At 35.1% G+C, this 8,414-nt stretch overlaps 1 long non-coding RNA gene across 1 annotated transcript; it reads right to left on the bottom strand.

The window, feature by feature from the left end:
* Positions 1-527: 527 nt before the first annotated feature.
* On the bottom strand, positions 528-7,187 carry LOC146740929 (uncharacterized). Its single transcript, XR_014930014.1, has 2 exons — positions 7,025-7,187; positions 528-1,441 (listed from the first exon to the last, which is right to left on the bottom strand). It is a non-coding gene; the product is annotated as an uncharacterized LOC146740929 (long non-coding RNA).
* Positions 7,188-8,414: the final 1,227 nt, after the last annotated feature.

Genomic DNA, 8,414 nt, shown 5'->3' with positions numbered 1-8,414 from the left:
CTAATTATGCTTTGGCATGGTGTGGAATTTGCAACCCTACCTAATATCCCTGCCCTCTGCTCGACGAATGAATCAACAGCAGGTGGCAGTAGTGTAACAGTGGATCTACACTGAGGTTATTGTACCACCTCAGTCACCTCATATACTTATCTATCCCAAGAATTTTTCTATTTGGGCTACATTTTTTGAGTAGACTTGACTCATCAGAAAATATAGAACTAAACTAAAAGGCACTGGACCCCACACATGATCTATTTTATTGTCATATTGGATGATCCCATGTTTATACCAAATTTCTTTTTTCAGCACAATGTATATACATATTGATATATACCGGTATATCACAAGATGTCTGATGCACGTGTACAGTTAGAATGTTAGCAGTCCTGGCATGTTAACAATGCAGGTACATATGAACAGTTGTTTTTAAATTATTAGATATAAATCATAAAGATCAAAGCTTTATGCTTCAATCAAGTTTAAATTTTTAAAGCAAACATTTTGTAGAATATAAACACAACACAATGTGGTATTGCAAGAATCAGAAATAATATATTTTTGTCTTGTAGGTGTACAAACTGTATTATTTGCCCAATTAAAGAATCTAACACTACAATTTCAAATATTATAGAATTTTCCATAGTACTGAGCAATTTAATATATAGCATGCTTGAAAATAAACAATGCACCATCTTACTTATCATCTCACTCATTATGTAATACACTTGTAATACAGTTTTATAATATTTTTGTTATTATCATCATGTTATAACAAAATACACCATATACTAGTAGTCACGAAATAATCAGAAAACTGAAAAAGTGGTAATACAATTACTAAAAATTACTAAATGTCACACGCAACGTAATATTACCGTAATTGGTATAGTACAGGTGTGATGGTTCAAATACCAAAATGGCAACAGTAACAGAAAGACTTCCCTGGCGGCGATGATAAAATACGAACACGGAGCCAACATATGAGGTTTCAACTGGTACTGGTATTATTATACTCTGCAAACATCAAGTACAATAACGCGGTAAAACACCACTACTCCAATAACTAATATAATAACTAATAATTCAACGAGATCTCCGATCTGAACTCAGTGCTTGAACAACTCCCCTATATATACCCACACTGTCTATGAATAGACCATTACATCAGCATACATAATGAGTCTGGAACTTACTACCAATTTCTAGAATGTTCCATTACCTTCTATTGCCTCCTACAGTGTTCTATTACCTATTCAACCAGTTTCTAAACAAAATCTAGAATATTCCACCCAGACACAGTACGGTTCTAGAACATTCTCAGTGACACGGAAGTGGTACATAAGTCGTATGCGACACTAAACAATTACTAAATCATTGTTATGGGTACTGAAGCCATTGATACCATATTCTTTCATTTCTCTGTATAGTATTTCCAAGTTTCCTACAAAAATAAAAAAAAAATTGTTAAAATATCTATCAAAATACAAAGCTTGTACGTTATGCTAATTTATCCCAGTATAGGGCCTAAGGGTTATCGGTAACAAGTCTTCCATTAGTAGTTAGTGTAGTGAGTCAGTCAGGGAATTAATATTAATACCGGTAGTACCCAGTCCTAATTATAATTAACAAATGACTCATTGGTCATTAGTGCAGTGAGTCAGGTCAGGTTCTCTGGAATTAATAAAACCCAGTCCTCATTAACAAATGCCAGAACAGAGCCTCAGGGATTAATAATACCCAGTATTAGTATAAGTAACAAAAGTCTGATTTGTACATGAAATTAGTGCAGTGAGTTAGGTCAGGTTCCATAGGTATAATAATGCCTGGTCCTAGATATAGGTAACAAAAGTCCCATTGCTAGTTAATGCAGTGAGTTAGGTCAGGTTCTCTGGGTATAATAATGCTCAGTCCTAGATATAGGTAACAAAAGTCCCATTTGTAGATAGTGCAGTGAGTTAGGTCAGGTTCTCTGGGTATAATAATGCCCAGTCCTAGATATAGGTAACAAAAGTCCCATTGCTAGTTAGTGCAGTGAGTTAGGTCAGGTTCTCTGGGTATAATAATGCCCAGTCCTAGATATAGGTAACAAAAGTTCCATTGGTAGATAGTGCAGTGAGTTAGGTCAGGTTCTCTGGGTATAATAATGCCCAGTCCTAGATATAGGTAACAAAAGTCCCATTGCTAGTTAGTGCAGTGAGTTAGGTCAGGTTCTCTGGGTATAATAATGCCTAGTTCTAGATACAATGTATAGGTAACAAAAGTCCCATTGGTAGTTAATGCAGTGAGTTAGTTCAGGTTCCATGGGTATAATAATGCCCAGTCCTAGATATAGGTAACAAAAGTCCCATTGCTAGTTAGTGCAGTGAGTTAGGTCAGGTTCTCTGGGTATAATAATGCCCAGTCCTAGATATAGGTAACAAAAGTCCCATTGCTAGTTAATGCAGTGAGTTAGGTCAGGTTCTCTGGGTATAATAATGCCCAGTCCTAGATATAGGTAACAAAAGTCCCATTGCTAGTTAGTGCAGTGAGTGAGATCAGGTTCCCTCGGTATAATAATGCCCAGTCCTAGATATAGGTAACAAAAGTCCCATTGCTAGTTAATGCAGTGAGTTAGGTCAGGTTCTCTGGGTATAATAATGCCCAGTCCTAGATATAGGTAACAAAAGTCCCATTGGTAGTTAGTAGTTAGTGCAGTGAGTTAGGTCAGGTTCCATAGGTATAATAATGCCCAGTCATAGATATAGGTAACAAAAGTCCCATTGCTAGTTAGTGCAGTGAGTCAGGTCAGGTTCCCTGGGTATAATAATGCCTAGTCCTAGATATAGGTAACAAAAGTTCCATTGCTAGTTAGTGCAGTGAGTTAGGTCAGGTCCTCTGGGATTAATAATACCCAGTATTAGTTATAAGTAACAAAAGTTTCATTGCTAGTTAGTGCAGTGAGTTAGGTCAGGTTCTCTGGGATTAATAATACCCAGTCCTGGTTATAGATAACAAATTACCCATTGGTAGTTAGTGCACTGAGTCAAGTCAGGTCCTCTGAAACTAATATACCCAGTTCTAGTTATAGGTAACCTGTGTCCCATTGGTCATCAGTGCAATGATTCTGGCCAGGGTCTCAGGATTAATACATGTAAAACCCAGTTCTAGTTATAGATAACAAATGTCTCATCGGTTGTTAGTGCAGTGATTCAGGTCAGGGCCTCAGGATTAATAAAATCCAGTCCAAGTTCAGTGTTCTCCCTAGATCCCATGTCAAACACTGTATCTAATTTGCATAATTTTCCCCATTGAACATTCTGATACAATAACTGTTGGTATAAAATTATTTAACAATCTATCTACAATTAAATAAAGACGAGACAGTCTGATATTTTATATCATTTTACTCCATTGTCTTTTATGTATTTATCAAGTCAAATAAAGTTTGAAATAGAACAGCAAAACAAGCAGCCTGTCGGCTGAGATAGCTCCGCTGTTAACAAGGCACATTTCAATTAAAGAACTGAGGATATCATATAAGAAAATGAACAATATAGAATGTATAGCAATCGGACTTGCTGTTTCAACAAGAATTCAAAAATATCACTTTTTACTCAAAATGACAAAAATATTCATCAAAATTAGATAATTAAAGATATCATCATGAAATGAACACATCTGAGGGAGGTTTACCTGAGGTACCTATATGTATAGTATCAAAGCAATCAGACTTGCAGTTTTTAACAAGAAGTCGAAAATATCACCTTTTATCAAAAATTACAAAAATATTGACCAAAATTAGAGAATTGAAGATATCATCATGAAATGAACAAATCTAAGAGAAGTCTACCCAAGGTACTTATACACCAAGTATAAAAGCATTTAGGCTTGTAGTTTTCAAGAAAAAGTCGAAAAAGTAAAACATTGACACGAACGACGACGGAAAATCACTCATATGATAAGCTCCGCTCGACAAAGTCGACAGCGGAGCTAAAAAATTCCTGAAAATGATTCATTGGCGATTATCTTAGAACCACTAATAAACAGACTTGGCAATCCAGGTATTTCTTTTGATCTAACATGTGTCTCGAGTTAATGTTTTAATCTTAGAAAGAACTGGGGATGATAAAAAAAATGTCCACAAAGTCATGCGATAACATACGACTTTGTGAGGAACTATGGTGTTTCAACAGGAAGTGATGCAAAAGCTCAGACCGAAGTTTAATATTTTATCTTACATTTTGCCCTGATGTATCATATTTTCAAGAGTTTTTTAATACATGATCGGCAAAATACAGTAACATAATACCAGCTCTGTTGTAGACATGGCGACGTCAACTATCCTAGAAAAATCGACTATCAGAAAAAATGTTATGGTAAAAGTCGTTCATTTTTCTTTATTATACATTCAAGAACATTACTATAAAGATGGTTTATACATTCAAATAATCATTACTTTCCTAAAATATGGTCAATTTTGGCTATAAAATATATTATTTGGCAACTCAACTTAAAACTCAATGTGTGTACTCGTCATTCGGCAAAATTTGGCAAAGCGTGAGCCACCAGCGTAGCCGAGACATACATTCGTTGGGCAGATTGACACCTCCAAACAATAGTGTTGCCAGTCATTTTTTTTCTTTGGCGATCTCGCCTGCAGTTGAATAATTTTTGCTTCGATTTATGTACAGTTTTATTTTCAATGGGACTTAATTTCACTTGTTTTTTTTTTAAATTAAAGCAAAAACTGCAAATAACAGCAGTGTACCAAATCAGTATATTTTCCAGACGTATGCAGCATTTGTGATTTGTGAGACTTATTTTGTCACATTGTTGCTGTTACGTGCAATGGGCAAATTATTAATATTCTAGTATTTGATTTGGATTTAGAGGGGCCACACCCTTGAAAGAACTTCTCACAGGGTCACATCACTGTACTATGACGCTTTAGAGGTCTGGGGAGAACACTGTTGTTATACATGTATGTAAAAAATGTCCAATTGGTTGTTAGTGCAGTGAGTCAGGTTATGTTTTAGGGGAATAATAATACCTTATTATTAGTTTTATTGTTAGTGCAGTGAGTCGGGTCAGGTCGTCTTCGATTGATAATACCTAGTCCTACCGGTCACTGGTAGCATAGTGGTTGTCGCATCAGACTCATGATTTGTAGACCCAAGTTCAAATCCTACTCAGGCTGAACATGGAAAGCCCAATTCCACTGGCCAAGATTTATTCACTAACGAATGCGACTTTGGGGGAACCTTGATTAAGGTCCACTAGGATAGCGCATTAAATTGCCATTTGATAGGAAAATGGCCGCACAGCCCTGTCATGTAGTCCCAAACTTGAATATGACTTCTGTGGCAAAAATGCACTATGTGTCAGCACTTGCAATTTGCACATAAAAAAAAGTCAGGAGAGACAACAGTGACATTCAATGTCCGGAACTGTTGCCTGGCACAAAAAAATTATTAAAAATAATAATAATACCTAGTCCTAATTATGAGTAACAAATGTCTTATTGATTGTTAGTGCAGTGAGTCAGGTTAGGTTCTAAGGGAATAATTATACCTTATTATTTGGTTCATAGTTAAGGCAGTGATTCATAATATCCAGTTTTAGATATACATGTATAGGGAAGAACTGTGTTAACTCCATATTTGATTTTGCAAAAAGTTGTGGGATAGATAATTGAACTGAAGAGGGCATTTGGGGGGAGGGGGGCTCACATCTTTTCCATAGAGCCCTCCGTTAAAATAAGCTTTTTACCTCTCCTGTTTTCAAGGAACGTGCAAGTTATTTTTAAAAATGTTATGGTTATATTGTTCAGTTGAATTTTCAATCCCACAATTCTTTGCAAAATCCAATATTGAGTTAACACATTTCTCCTCTATAGGAAGCCACTATCCCATTGATCATCAGGTCAGTGAGACAGGCCAAGGTAGTTAGATACAAATAGATTGCATGGCAAACTTTTTTATTTTCAAAGGATTTTTTTAGTAATATTATTCATTCACTTATGGTACATGTATAAAGTATAGTTTAAACATTCATCTATCACAGCAAGTATTTGGAAATGAAATTAAGAAAGCATTTCTGTGAATTCATGGCGTCCCAAAATTCAGTAGGAATTCCAAATGGTTACTCACATTCTGGAGCTACATTTACAAATGTATATCCACAATGCAGCAATAATAAAGATGGTGTTTGTATTGTAAAACTTATTAAACAAATTAAAATGTAATACAAAGATAAGATAATAATAAGATTAATAACAAAATTGTATGTCTTTTCTAAATGACTATAGTATTGCCTAGGCTGTTTTATTGACTATTGACACACCTTTGTCATTTACGCAAGTGTATAATATATTATACAAATTGTTCTATCTCGTCATGTTATAGAGAAAAATATGATAAAATAAGAAAGTGACTGACATGTTTTATACAAGAATACCATTGAGGTTATGGATATAAATTACTAACATCAAGACCTCATTAATTACTGTAAATCTTGCATATTAAAACATTTTAATTTCAAGAAAATAAATAGCTGCTAAAATATGGATTTTCCAGAATGGATGCTACAATTCTTGACAACACCAGCGAATTCTAGAAAGTCATCATATATGGAATATTTTACAGAAATGCATCTCAAATGGAAGAAACACAAAACGGAAAATATCATTTCGCTCGGTGGCTCTGTTGTTGTCCGCCTGCTCAACGTCCGCATATAGATTATTTACATGTAAATTCAAGCTGGACATGTACATGAAGTTTAAACTATCACTTTCTGGATCAGATGAACTATATACATGTCTATAAATTACTGTTTTGAGAAATCGATGCACATTTAAAATTGGAATTGAACACAACATGATGATGATGATGATGATGATGATGATGATGATGATGATGATGATGATGATGGAATCAAATGGACGACTCGAGACGCCGCAGCAGTCTGAGCAGGCACACTGAACAAGTCATAGTGGGATAGCTAGCTAGTAAATATCAATATTAGTATTGAATCGCCATATACTTACCTAGCAGCTTCGCCGAACAGTTTCGATGCCCTAATACCATTTCAATCGGCGACGGATATGCTATACAATTGATTTTTAAAAGTACGACAGTTGAGTTGAGCTCCGTGATATGGCTGTTAGGACAGCTGATTGTAATACCCCCTAAGTTAGCGTCACTGTGTCTGCGTCAAAAAGATGAATTCGGTCGGAAAAGATGCGCAAGCAAAGAAAACTTAAACTAAACATAACAAATTACTCCAAATTATACACAAACTGTCCAGAATTATTCAGAATTATGAGATTTATTGATTTGTGAAGAAAAATAATAACAAAAAGCAAGAGAACGTTGGTTTTAATTTTCCCGGGTTAACACTCGTAGATAAAACCTGTCACGTAGGGTGAACACGTGTTATGGTATAGAATACAGCAGCTCAATTCTACGGTATTGGACCACAGTTACGGAATGTTGTCCAATCAGTCGGTTCTGCAACGTTTGTTGAAACCATCACTTATTTTATAGATGTGGACAGTCAATTCATCTGCTGCATATACATGCATTGTTTCAGTACACTTACCCGTTTTGTGGACAATGCGACTTTACTTGTATTCCATGAAGAAGGTATCCAGGTGTCATATAAAATATTTTAGAAAACCTTGACAGTAGGAGCTGTGGTTGTTTTAAATCTGGGTAAACAAAATACAGCAGTATTGGAATGACGATTGATATAACACTAATTACGAAAAAACACACTGAGTGATGCTTATCACTATTCAGCAGAATATATGTCGTTAAATCAATTGGGTTCGTAGAAGTGTACTCACAAAATATCGAATATAATATTACGATTTTAAAAATAACGAACGTGCATGGCTAGTGTATTGTAAGAGATAAAATATGTATTCCACACCATGTTCGCCACACTGGGTGGATTTACTTATAAAACAACACAAAGCAATATATATATGATGTAATTACGCCTGACGTTTGAATTCCGATAAATTGCAAAATAAAAACTAGTTACTTTCTTAGATGAGATTGGATTTTGAGTAAATCAATGACCCACAGAAATCAATATCAACGAATATGGTGTAAAAATAGGAAGATGAATAGTACGGTAACGCACGTCAGCCGTGTATATAACATTTGTTTCTTCCTCTCTTTTGTCTAAGAGTTCTTTTGAAGTCGGTTCCATGACATGCTTCAACCTATTGTAATGTATGTTTGCATAATCATCTATTCACTATTTTATAACCATTTTGTTTGCTGTGTCTCGACCATATCATTGCATTCATTCATTTGTTAATGTAAGCGCCGTATGCATATCTGTACATGTTCAGTGGGCAACGAATCTGATAAAAAAATAATGTAACCTATTCACGATAAGCGTTCTCACTTTACATTTTGCGACTG

The sequence above is a fragment of the Saccoglossus kowalevskii genome, chromosome 7 (genome assembly GCF_978046115.1).
Source record: "Saccoglossus kowalevskii chromosome 7, keSacKowa6.1, whole genome shotgun sequence".
In the NCBI taxonomy this organism is placed as follows: Eukaryota; Metazoa; Hemichordata; class Enteropneusta; family Harrimaniidae; genus Saccoglossus; species Saccoglossus kowalevskii.
Note: the sequence above shows the minus strand (reverse complement) of the source record. Positions and strands in the feature narration are given on the sequence as shown.